Source organism: Mesoplodon densirostris, chromosome 1 (assembly GCF_025265405.1).
Source record: "Mesoplodon densirostris isolate mMesDen1 chromosome 1, mMesDen1 primary haplotype, whole genome shotgun sequence".
Lineage (NCBI taxonomy): Eukaryota > Metazoa > Chordata > Mammalia > Artiodactyla > Ziphiidae > Mesoplodon > Mesoplodon densirostris.
The window spans coordinates 178,655,240-178,668,591 of record NC_082661.1 but is presented as its reverse complement, the minus strand read 5'-3'; the positions used below and the strand labels follow the sequence as shown (position 1 = coordinate 178,668,591).

Sequence of the window (13,352 nt, the reverse complement as noted above, 5' to 3'; positions counted from 1 at the left end):
ATATGGTGGGGCCTTTAAAAATGGGGATTATTAATAGTAATATTTATTACTTTTTTATAGTAATTACTACAGTAATTACAGCTATCATTAATGGGGAGAAATACTAAAAGTATTGTTGGAGTCCCTTGTACTGCAACAGTACGTAGATTATCAGTGCTCTCTGATGTGAGCCCGAGGCCACCTCTGGTTCCCGGGTTGGCCAGGCCCTGCCTCCCCTCTGCTGTGGCAGCTTTCTCTGCAGAATGGGCCAAATGGTGCTTGCTCAGTGCACGGGAGTGTATTACGACTGGTCTGTAATAACCCCACATGCCTTCCAGGGCAGGAGGGTACTGAGGGGTGCCAAGTGGAGCATTCTGTTAACAATCTGTAGGCACCTTCCCCCAGCCAGGCCCTTGACCAGCTCCTGGGGGATGCAGGGTTGAAACTCATCCCTCTCTCCCTGTGCTCCAGAACCCATGGTTTAAAGAAGGCCGATATACACAGTAGATAGCATGAAACAAGACTGATCACACTAAACGTCAGTGTTGTGTAGGAATGCAGGGAAACGTAATGCACTTGGTAGGTGGCCTGGAGGTGGTGAGTACTGAGAAGGAGAGGTGCTCAGGGAAGGCTTCCCAGCAGAGGGGACATTTGGGCTGGGTATAAAAGCATCAATAGGAGCTTTTAAAGCCAAGAGCTAGGAATTTTAGGCATTCACAGGGAAGGAAATCCTTCGACTTTGCAGGATTCAGGAAATGGCAAGTCATCTCAGCTGCTCTCCACTGGAAAGGGGGGTGATGAAAATGTAGTTTGGAGAAGCTTTGCCTCACTGTGGACTTAGATTTGCCCCTGTGCCCATAGGGAGCCATGGGAGGTTTGTAAGCAGGAGTCACTTTAGTATTTGGGGAAGACGCTAATCTTTCCAGCTGCATGCTGGTGCAGTCCTATTGTAGCAGATTTGCCTGGGGCTCATCGGTGTCTTTGTACCAATATCTGTCCTTGCCCCGGCGTTGCTCCATGATGTCTAGGGAGTGAGTGGGCTTTCCTGGCAGCTCCTTGGCAAGCACCCAGCTCTGCCTTGCTGTCTGTGCCTGCCCTGGGATGTGGAGTGTGAGGCCTGGAGTTTCAGAGGTGCCCTCACCCAACTGCCCGGCAGGCCTGTCCCCATACGTCCTGGCCTGCGGGCTGCCTGCCCTTACACATCTGTGCCGATAACCCTGGGAGGGGCGGGGGATTTCTGGCCCCGCATTGGTGCAGAGCTCGTTGCCTTGCTCCACCTGCCTCTCCAGCCCCGATGGTGGATCCTGCCCTGCAGACCCTCACCCCTCCCCAGCCAGCCTGGTGTGTTTGCACCTCACTTTGTAGCCCATGCCTTTGCTCATGCTGTTCACACCTCCCACGGTGTCTTCCCTTCCCTCTGCTTGAGGCATCCCCCATCTTGGCCACCCAGTTCCCAGAAGTCAGGAACTGTCTTAAATTTTTGCATTTCTCTGCATGCCTAGCACAGGGCTGGGTTCGGGGTACACAGGAAGTCGGGACTTCAGCTACTTCTAGGAGCAGGGATTAGCGCAAGGGAAGAGGGCCAGGTACTAGGGGAGAGGTGGGACAGTGGCAAATTCCTGTTTAAAGGGAGTGCCAATCTGGTATCACATTTGAGAATTTTAAGAGAGAAATCAGAAATATGGATTTTTAAGCAAAGAGTTCTATTTTTAAGATAGTGTGTGGGCCCAGTGCAGCAGGGCTCTTAGCTGGAGGCCTCAGCTTGCCAGTGAGCAGTGCAGGGGATGAGAGCATGACCCCTGCAACCAAACTGCCTGGGTTGAAATCCCAGCCTTGGCTTTTTCATGCTGTGTGGCCTTGGGCAATTACTAAGCCTCTCTGTGCTTCAGTTTCCTCTTCTGCAAAGTGGGGATAATATTAGTCACTTCATAAGAGTTGTCATGTGTGCAAAGGGCTTTATTAGCACAGTACCCGATATGCTTCGACCGTCGCTATTAAATGGTGTGGATTTATTGGTTGAGTCCACCAGGTCTGAGGGGATGGGAGCAGGAAAGAAGACGAGAGGAAGTCAAGAGCACCCCAGTTTTTTGCTTTACAACCCCAGAGTGGTCTCTGGGCCTTTAGCTGGGCAGGCAGAGCCCATTCCTCCCAACCTCCTCCAGGCCTGTTCATTTTTTTCTCAGGCTGCAACTTGCTTCTCACCCCCGTCTACATTCTTCCCCTGGAACATTCCCATTGGGCTCTCAAAGGGCAGGGTCTGAGTTTAGTCACCTGTGTGTCTCTCTGACCTCGGCACCTGCCACAGGGCAGGCCCTCAGGGGATGTTGGCTCCCTTTCAGAGGCGGCATAAAGCTCACATTTGCATCTTCTCACCTCTGTCAGATGGGGAGGGACAGCGGGCCTGTCCTCCTCTCTGTGGCTGTCTGTCTGCTCCTAGGCCAGCAATGGATGACACATGGCACTCGCCTCCTGCACGCCTGGCAAGCCCTGCAGGTCAGCTGTGCACGCTGCCCCCGAGTGCGTGTCCCAGTGTGTGCTCCAGGCACCCATGCCCCGTGGGCCTGAGCCAGTGGGTGAGGCGAGACTGAATGCTTTCCTGCCCTCAGTGTGCCCTTTACTGGAGAGTTTCTGTCTCCAGAGCTCGCATCCTCTGCGAGGGTGCAACCTGCTTCATCACGTTTGCTATTCGGGCAACCCAGTTCCCTGAGAGGCCCTCAGTCCTTTGTAGAATTTATGTTTCTATAACGAAAACAAGAAATTGTCTTTTTGGAGAAAGAGGGAGCTTCTGACCTGCTACATCAGGGTGACTGTGGGTCTTTAGGTAGAAAGTGGCCTGCAGCCCTTCTTACACTTCATAGAGTATGTCCCCTGTGGTCACTTCCTGCTTGTGGGGCTGTGGTCTGGGGGCTGCAGGCATGGGCAGCAGTCAGCATGGGGTGCCTTGACCCCAACCAAATTCCAGGAGGAGGGAGCATGGGTTTTCCTGGGGAGATAGGCAGTGTGGGGAAACTGAGTGACTGTATCAGTTATCCACAGCTGTGAAACAGACCAGCCTAAAACTGCTGAACTTAAAACAATAGCATATTCTTTCCACAATTCTGTTGGTTGGCTGGGTGATTCCTCTGCCGGTTGCTGCCTGGACAGTTGGCAAGGCTGGAAGGTCCAGGCTGACCTCATTCACACATCTGGCATTGGTGCTGGCTGTTGGCTAGGCAGCCTCAGTTCTCCTGTCTGTGGCCTCACGTCCTCTAGTAGGTAAGACCAGCTTCTTTCACAGCAGTCTCAGGGTAGCATTCCAAGAGGGTAAAAGTGGAAGCTGCAAGATCTCGTAAGGAAGATCTTCTAGTCTTGGAAGTTGCATAATGTTGCTTCTGTGCATTCTATTGGTCAAAGCGAGCCACAAGGCCGGACTAGATTTTCCAAGAGTGGAGGAATGGACCCTACCTCATTTCAAAGAGGCATGGGAGCAGAGACAGGAGGCATTGTTGCAGCCATCTTTGCAATCGTTCTCCCATACTGACCCTAGGCAAGTGGCTCGACCTCTCTGAGCCTCAGTTTCTGTATCTGTAAAGTGGGTGTTCCTACCTTGTAGTTTTGTTGATTAGAAGTCAGGCACTCAAAAGTGCGACCACAGTGTCCAGAACAATAAATGGTAGTATTTGCTGTTATTATTGTTGATCTCTTGGAATAAATATAGAAACTGAGGCAGGTTCCACAGTGGGTTTGTTTCCAGACCCCTGGACGCCCATTCTAGTGCTCTTGCTTCCCAGAAGGCCCCATCCCATCAGGGCCTCTGTCTGAGTGGCCAGGGTCTGGATCCTGGGTGGTTTTCTAGTCTTCGAGGCGGTCTGATCTTGCAGTTTCACTTCCCTGGTTTCCCCACGGCTGTGCCTTGCTGTCTGCTCTGGGTTAATAACTTATTTATGATATGGAATAGAAGCCAGACATCACCTCACTGCTGCTCCTTCCGAGCAGAGCCGGCCTCCCATTCCAGGGAGGGCTGGTCTAGGGGCTGGTTTTATTTTACTTCCCTGGCATCTTTGGGCTGGCTGGAGGGAGGGTGGCCTCTGGGCTGCTCCGTGGGCTGGTGAGTGGGGTGGGGGCTGTGGTTGCCTTCCACCTGCCTTCCAGCCTCAGTGCGGTCCAGGCCCAGGGCTGGGCTTTTGGTGAGGACCTGGGGAATTTCCGCATTCCCCGGACCCTGCAGTGGAAAGTTCCCAAATCATCCGCCAGGCCTGGCCTTCTGTTCTCAGCATGTGGGCCTTTTCCTGCCTTTAAAGCCTTAGAAACAACAAGAACAACAATAAGAAGAACAACAGCAGCAGTAATATTTGTAGGCTGCCTCATCCCTGGCAGCTCCAGGGAGCTCCGTATAAGCACAAATAACCCTCCTGTTACGAACACCTCCGGCGGTGAATCTCAGCTAGCATCACTGCCAAAGTTCACCCTAACTCAGCTATGACTGGAAGAGGCTTTGGGGGCCTCTCGGTCCCCTTCTCACTTTCCAGACAAGGAAGCTGAGGCTCAGGGAAGGGAAAAGACTCACCCAGGTCACGCAGTGGGCGACTGTCAGGGCCAATGGGGTCCAGGTCCCTGACTCCCAGTCCCATGCTCCCCCCACAATTCCGCGCAGCTTCTCCTGAGTTAGTAGACGGAATCGTTCCTCGAGGTCATAAACCCTGTAAGGCCAGGGCCTCGGTGGCCATGGCAACGACTTCAGAGCGCAAACACTGAAGGGATTGGTCCATTGGTTGCCTCGTGGGGGGCGTCCTGGGAGTCCTTGGGCCTGGGTGCCCAGTGGAGGTGTTTACAAGGCTCCCCCTGCAAGGGCGGACAGCTCAACTTCTGCGGGTCATTGTCCTCCTGAAGACTGGGAAACCTGTTAAGAGAAAACAAATGCCAACCTCCCAGTGAGCAGGATTTGAAGCTCAAAGGAAACCTTCTGGTGCTTCTCAGCTCCAAGTCACCATTGCCGCTGTTTTATCCATTTTCAGAATTTTGCAGGGCAGTGGGTTGCTGTTATGCGCACATCACTTGACATGGAACATTAAAACCCTGAACTCTCCTTTTCTTCTGCTTTCCATAGCACGGCTGAGGGGGCAGTAGATCAGGCCCTTTTAGAGAAAACTCTGAATGTGGGAGTGTTTGTTAGGACCTGGTCGGTCTGAATGCAAACCCTGTTCCCAACGGGTTGCTTGAAACCCTTTGTCAGTTTTTGCTTTTAAACCAGCCAAATATTTATACCTTTGATCTGTCCAGAAAACATTCGTACCCCCAGGCCACCCCGCCCCACAGCAGAAGTTAATTTCCGTCCCTTGAGGTTGGCAGGAGCCCACACTCTGAATTAGCTCCTCTAGCCCAAAGAGGCCTTGTTGAGTGCTTGATATTTTGTCACCTCATAATTCACAGTCCTGAGGCTGTCCCCTAAGCCACAGCCGTGTTTTGTGGGAGAGGACTCTCATTAAGGGTGGTATGCCCAAGGGGGTTCATTTTGGAGACTTGGACATGAGGATGTTGGCTGAAGGTGCCTGGTTCCGAAGTTGGTCCTGTGTTGTGGATCGGTACTTGTCCTCTTGTGGAGAAGCTCGCATCTGGAAGAGGGACAGACAGACATATGTGGGCGGGATAGAGCACCCGCCAGAACCACTGGGGGCGTGGAGGAGGGGGCGGTGATGGGGTGACATGTGAGCTGGGCTGGAAGGGCATCCCACAGAGCTCTCCGCAGGGCTCTCCGCAGGGCACAGGCATGGAGGCCCGCGTGCACAAGTGTGGCTTTCTAGCTAATGTGGTTTTGTCCACTTGTCCCCACTGTGCAGAGGAGGGCAGCGATGCCTGGAGGGGAATGTGTTGTCAGGACCCCCATGTGGGGTTAGACCTGGGCCGGGCACAGGAGTTCAGGTGTCTAGGTCCACTCATCTTTCCATTCTCCTGTGCTCACCTGCCTTCTGCAGGGCCCTCTGGGGGCAGGCTGATGTCAGGATGGATCAGAGGGGAGCCCTGGCTGGGATAAGTGACCTGCTGGGGGCCAGCCCTCCGCTGCAAGTAGGACCGGCCGCACCCTTTCCTGGAGCCACCCTACTGTCCTCTGGCTTGCTTCTGAGCTGTAGGGTTCAGGCCTTGAGGCGGGGAACCATTCCCCAGCTCAGGGCCTGGCAGCTACACCGCCTCCTGGCGTTTGAGGGCTGCTTCCTGTCTCCCTTCTCTTGAAGCCTCCGCTGCTGCCAGGACTTTGGGCCAAGCAGGGAGCCGGGTGGAGCTCCCAGCCCAAGCTTGGTGGGCCGTCCATGGTGGTGACTGAGGGGGGGAAGCCTCAGAGCCACTTGGCTCCTGGGCGTAGGGAATGGAAATTAATGGTGGCTGCCAGCCTGGCAAGGTCTGCCCTTGACTCTGGCTGGGCTCCAGGGTGGGGACTTGCAGCACAGCGGGACTCTCTGAGCACCTGCATGTGAGGCCCTGCCCTGCCGCTGGGCCAGGACCCCTGTCACTGGGCAGGGAGGGGTGTCATAAAAAGCAAACAACCTTCCTGTAAGAACATTTGCCAAGCCTGAAGAAGAGCTGCAGGAAGATCTAAGCAACTCTGTTCCCTGCAGAGCCAGAGGATAGACTCGGTCGCCACCTGCAGCAGCAGGAGCAGCGTAGAGATGTCGCTGTTAATCGTCCTCACTCTCTGCACTGTGGGCTCCCAGCTGGGAGGGCAGTGACATCATTGACTGGCCACTGGCCGCCCAGTAGATCACAGCCTCCCTCCCCACCTCTCGGACCCACCCAGCTCAGGGCAATTTTGGCGAATTACGCTTCACTCACAGTGGAGTGGCACCTTAAGGGCAGGGGGTGGCTAGGTTCTAAGATAGCACCTAAGGCACAGATCACGTGTGGTCCAGGTGATCCTTGGTCATGCTCAGCCAGGGGAGATGCTCACAGTGTAAGAGGTGTGCAGTCACCCGGTCTGTCCGGACTCCCCTTCCCCACCCCCGCCCCCCCTTGGTCAGGGTGTATACTCATTGTCCTCTTGTCCCCTCTCTTTCTTGCCCATTTCCTGTATTATGACAGACTAATTCTGGTCGAACACCTGATGCTGATACTGCTCTCTTTGTGAAACATGGATGATCACTTAAACATTCCATTTAGTACCATTACATCATTTGGGAGCTTCTATAATTGAGACCAGGGGTTCCTAGCCCTGGGTGCACGTGAGAATCACCTGGGCAGCTTTGAGACAATACTGATGCTCGCCGCCCCCCCCACCACCGCCCCATCTCCCTAGATGTGATTCATTTGTCTGGGGTGTGGCCTGGGCGTCAGCCAGTCTGCAGATTCCCCAGGTGATCCTAATGGACATCTACGGGTAAGACCCACTGCTGTAGCCTCCTGGAAAAGTCTACTTTGTGTTTGACAGAAAAGTTGGGGGACCAGGAGAGCCAGTCCGAAGAAGGAAAGAAAGGAAAAGGCCACACACCTGCTGTGGGCCAGGCCTCAACAGGGGGCATGTCCCCTTCATTACATCATTTCATTTCGTTTCAGGCATGGAAACTGAGGCTTGGAGAGTGTCACCCAGCTGGGAAGGGTCCAGGCTGGGACAGAGCCACAGGTATTTCACTCCCAAGTGTAGCTGCTGCATCACTTTGCAGGGAGGTTGGATGACAGAAAAGGAGGGTTACATTGGGTTTGTTTCCTTCTTTTAAACTTTGTTTTAAAGTCATTGTTATACAATTTTTTCTTGCTCATTGTAGCAGGCAGACATTCTGTGCAGAATCAGGTTTTCTTTTCAGATAGGGGGATCATAGAAAAGTTAGAAAACACCTAAATGTTTAAAGAGAAGGAAATTGCCTACAAGTTCACACCCAGGTGGTGCATTTTCACCAACCTTTGGTTTGCCCATGTTCTTTCTCACATTTACAATTCCTGTGAATCAGGCTTTTCTTGGTAGGGACTTTTCCCTTTAAGGATGCTTAACCACTGGTACTTTTTTCTCAGGGATTTCTTCCCGTGTACAGACGGGATCTGAGCAGGTCAAAGCCAGGTCACAGTGGAGCCAGGACTTAGGGGCAAACCATCCATGGTTCCAGAATGTTGCTCCCAGCACTCCCTTCATGAACCACTGGCACACTTGGAATCTTGGTTGTGATAATCATGGCAGCAAACTCGGACACTTACACGGTCCTTGCTGCCAGCTCTCGGTGCTCTATGTATGTTTCTCCGAGCAACCCACAAGATCAGTACCCTTATAACCTGAAGCACAGGGATGTTTAGTAACTTGTCCAAGATTCCGTGGTTTGAGAGTAGCAGGACCCAGGGATTCTGGCTTTAGAGTCTCTGCATTTACCCAGCACAAGCCCCATGCTGCTTCTCCCCGAGAAGGATCTTTGCTACAAATGGGCTGGGCCCACCAAGGCCCCAGTAGCCTTTCACCCAGCACCTCCCAGGGTATGGGGCCTGCAGAGGTCATGACCCTGGGAAGTGGGCGGAGCCAGCAAGCATTCATCCCAGGTAAGTGCCTCCAGCTGGTGGAGGCTCTCCATTTCCTGTGCTTCGTCTGAGCCTCAGGGCCTTCTGGGACTTCCGCTGCGCCCGTGTGGGGCGTGCGTTGCCCTTTGAGGACGAACCTGGCGGTTCTCGGCTCCATCCTCCGAGGGCTCCTTTCTCCTGCCTGTCCCCAAGGCTGCAGCTCGGCATGAATCAGCTTTCAGACTCTCCTTGGCTTGGGCCCAGGCCTTGGCAGCCCAGCCTCCAGCAGAGCTCCTGTGGCTTGGGGCTTCCACATCAGGTTTGAATTATGTGGAATGTCAGCGTCCGCAGGCTTTCATCCCAGCCGTGCTGACTCACGCTTCCATGGTAGCGGGCAGCCTGCGCGCCTCATGCATGTGTGTCGTCTGAGTGCATGTGTGTTGTCTGTGTGTGTGTCACCCCTTTGTGTGTCATCTGGGTGCATGTGTGTCTCTTGTTCCTGTGCATATGTCATCTCTGTGCCTATCTCTTATCTCCCGGTGTGTTTGTCATCTAACAGCTTTATTGAGATGCACATACCATGTAAGTCACCCATTTAGAGTGTACGATTCAGTGGATTTTTATTATATGCCCAGAGTTGTGTAATTATCACCATGTTCAATTTTAGAACATTTTCACTATCTCAGAAAGAAGCTCTGTGGCCTTTAGCTATCGCCGCCCCCTCTCTCCACCCCCTCTCGCCACCCCCGGCTGGGATCCATTACTCCAGCCCCCGGCAACCACTAATCTATCTTCTGTCTCTATTAGATTGCCCTATTCTAGAGTTTCAAATGAATGGAATTGTATAATATGTGGCCTTTTGTGACTGGCTTCTTTCACTTAGCATAATGTTTTCAAGATTCACCTATGTTGTAGTATTTTTCAGCATTTCTTTTTTATGGCTAAATAACATTCCATTGTATGGATACACTACATTTTGTTTATCCATTCATCTGCCGATGGGCATTTGGGTTGTTTCCACTTCTTGGCTGCTGTAAGTAATGCTGCAGTGAACATTTGTGTAAAGTTTTTTATGTAGACTTATGTTTTCATTTCTCTTGAGTTTATACCAAGTGGAATTGCTGGCTCATATGGAAACTCTGTTTAATATTTTGTGGAACTGCCAGACTGTTTTCCTAAGTAGCTGCATCATTTTACATTCCCACCAGCAATGTATGAGGGTTCCAATTTCTCCACATCCCTGTCAACACTTGTTAGTGTCTGACATTTTGATTCTAGCCATCCTTGTGGGTATGAGGGGTATCTCATTGTGGTTTTGATTTGCATTTCCCTAATGACTGATGATGTTGAGCACCTTTTCATGTGCTTATTGGCCGTTTGTATATCTTCCTTGGAGAAATGTTTACTCAGATTCTTTCCCCATTTTTAAATTGGGTTGTCTTCTTCTTATTGAGCAGTAAGAGTTCTTTACCTATATTAGATGCAAGTCCCTCACTAGGAGAGCAGAGGCTGGTTTCATATCTTTTTGCACACCACCCCCCAAGCCCAGCACGCAGTAGATGCTTCGTAGAGACCTACTGAGAGAGAGAACGATGGTCTCAGGCTATGGGGGCATATGGGGTGGCACTGGCCCCCTCACGTTCGTCGTGAATCAGAGGCACTGGCCCAGGATGATCCCTCAGAGGGTCTGGTCCCTGCAGGTTATGTTGGGTGTGTCTTTCAGTTGAACTGACTTAACAGAACCACTGGGGAGGTGGAAGGACTTGAAAAAAACCTAACCCCTGGGCCCACCCCTCCCTTTGATTTTTGGCTTGAGTAACTGGGAAAAAGATAGTGTCATTTGCTGAGATGGGGGAGGCATGGGGAGGAGGAGTAGGTCTGCTTTAAAGTTTGCGGTGCCCAGCGGAAGCCCAGGGTCTCTATCAAGGAGACCGTTGGACAGTCTTACATGGAATTTCGGGAGGGGTCACAGCTGAGGATGTAATTTTGGAGTTACCTGCAAATACATAATCCCCATAGGATCAGGAGAAATCCCCAGGGAGCATGTGTGTGTGGCTGGAGGAGCTGAGTGAGACCAGGACAAAGAAGTGATTTCCGGCTCTGGCCACATGAGGTCACAGGTGAGTGTGATGAGAGCAGTTTCCAGGAAGTGGTGGTTCTAGAAGCCCCTGTGGTGTGGATAGAGGCGAGGCATGGAGGTGCAGGCGGTGAGTGTGGACAACTCTTTCCGCTGTGAAGGGAAGCAGAGACCCTGGCAGTCGCTGGACAGGGCTGGGAGGGAATTTCACAGATGGGAGATCCTCAAGTGCACTTATCAATACATGTCAACGATTCCAAGGGAGACCAGTGGGCACCGTGTGCGTTTCTCCATCAGTGTGCAGACGTGGAGTGGGTGGCGGCTTGGGTTGAACCAGGGCAGAGGCTTCTCTGGGAGAGCAGGATGGAGGGAAAGGCAGGAGAGAGTTATGGGTGTTTGCACAAGAACTATTATGTGTCTGGATCGAGAAGTCCAAGGCGGTGAGAGGAGAAGTGAGGACCTGGAGGGGGGATTGACAGTGGTGAAGTGGTGGGGCCATGTGTTGGACGTCTTGATGAAGTTTAATTGTAGCTGGAGCCAGCGTGCTAGAGTTAGGTGAGCAGGATGGTGGGGGGAGAGGAGACACCCGCAGTCAGGGTTTCTGAGGTTGTAGCAGGTGATGTGATCTCGGAGTCAGCCTGGCTGGCAGTGGCTGGGGATAGAAGTAGGTGGCTCTGTTGGGGGCGAGCCTAGTGGAAGCCACTTCTGATTCTCATGGCATTCCCAGTGTGTGCATCATCCAGCCTCCACTTGCTGGGTTTACTTTTGTTTCCTCCAGTGGAACAGTTTCAATCTGAATTTGCTGGAAGCCTAGAACCTGAGACAGCATAGCTGGCAGTAAAACCCTCGTAATGGAATTTCCAGAACAAGTTCAGGCCAGAGAATGCACTCTCCTTGGGAGGTGGCAGGATGGTAGGGTTGGGGGTGGCCTGCTCTGCTTTCCCTGCTGCGGGGAGGCCCCACATAGGCCGGCCTTGGAAGGAGAAGGAAGGGGAGACCTGGCCCATACCTCAGCTGGCTCCACTGCAGCCGCCATCTTGAAATGGGCCCTCCTTCTGGGCATTTGACAAAGGTTGGCCAATCTGAGGGGGCAGCAAGGGGGCTCGGGATTCCCCTTTCCCAGACCCGGGCTGGGTCCTTGCTTATTGTCTCTGCACCTGACTCAGCACAGATGGACCCCTGTCCTTGTCCAAGTCTGGACTTCTGCACTGTCCAAGGTGTCCTTTGGGATCTCGATCTCTGGCCTCCCTGATCTGTTTGTTGGCTCGTTTTACCTGTGCCTCCCAGTTTACATGCAAGTACATGCAATTTTAGGATAAACATGTTTATATATACACATTCCCACATACATACGAATTTCAAAATAGTATGACTTCAAGTTATCTGCTGAAATATTTGGGACCTCACCCTGATGACAGACCGCTGCTGGTAACCAACTGAACTCTTCAATTATGACCCACGGCGGGACACAGGTGATTTCTAAGGCAGCAGTCACCTACCCTGTCGTCACCTGTCTCCTTCAGGTGCCCTGGAATTACACTCTGGATTTGGGGTTTTTTCCTGAGGGGAAGCTCGACTGGAAAACCTTAGTTAGCATGGCCTGAAGGCCTCTGGATGAAGCCGCAGAAGAAGCTGTCACCTTTGCAACCAAAACACTGTCACAGCCATGTTGGAAAATTCAAACAGGCCCCTCCCTCAGCCACACACCTTCCAGGAAAGAGTCCTCAGGAGCAGCCGTATTAAAGGGTCTAGAGCAGGGCCAAGGGGGCCAGGCTTGCCCACTAGTGGGTTTCCATTTGGAGAAATTACCTGAAGACCTATATAGTATGTGGCTCAATTAGATATAAACAGCTATTTGTTGTTTTTATTGCACGAAGGATCTTTCTGGAATATATTTCCTACTTATTTACTGTTTCCAGAAGAACAAGTTATGGGTGAAAACAGATACAGCTGACATTTATTTTCCATTCCACCAGAACTTATTTTCTCCCCCTTTCTTGATTTCTTATACAGAAATTTGATTTGATTTGAGTGCTTAAAATTAGCCACCACTTGTCAGAAATATAAACATCTCATAAATTGAGAGACGGGAGTAATTTGGTGAGGAGGCAGAGAGCCAGAAGGTTCCCGTTGCCAGTCTGTCTGCCCTGAGCGGTGCCTGGTTTCCTGGCCAGGGCAGCGCCGGAGGGGAGCGTGGGCCAAACCTCTCCTGGTGCAGACGGGGAAACGGAGGGCCGCGGGGAGGAACTGGCCCAGGCCGCCTCCTGATCTGGTGGCCGGGCCTGCCTTGCCATCCCTTCTCCAGGAGGAGGGTCTCAGAGGCCAAGAGGGAACCCAGACGTGGCCCAGAACTGCCGAGGCCTGGACGTGATGCCCTAAATAGATGAGGGTGATCACTAGGGAGGTTCTGATCTGGATGCCAGTGAGGGGGTGGGGTGGAGGTGGGGCTGGTGGGATCTGCAGTTACAAAGAGGTTTGAAACGTATTTCCTAGTTTTAAAACTTATTTCCTAGCCCTTGCATATGACAGGGCTTGGGTCTTTGCCCTAAACAGTTCACTGGGTGGAAAAATAGGGGTTCTTTGAACTCTCCCCTGGGGAGAGGGCTGAGGGTATGGGGGCTAGACCAGTCCCGGGAATCCCAGGGCTTCCATGTCTGGTAGAGGAGAACTGGTGTGTGCGGTGAGAATCCTTTCAGGTGTGTGCGTGGAGGGTGGTCACCAGGCAGTGGGAGGGGTCTGCTCTTCCGAAGGCTGTGTGCTGAAGCCTTGCTCTGCCAGGCCAGACCAGAGGCAGTCGGGACTAGGAAAGAATGCTCCAAGTGGGCCCCCAGGGCAGGAGCAGGGCCCGGGT

At 52.5% G+C, this 13,352-nt stretch overlaps 1 protein-coding gene across 1 annotated transcript in view; it reads left to right on the top strand.

Moving 5' to 3' along the window:
• Positions 1–13,352, top strand: part of ADAMTS14 (ADAM metallopeptidase with thrombospondin type 1 motif 14) — a 92,435-nt gene that overhangs the window by 7,955 nt on the left and 71,128 nt on the right. The window lies entirely within an intron of this gene.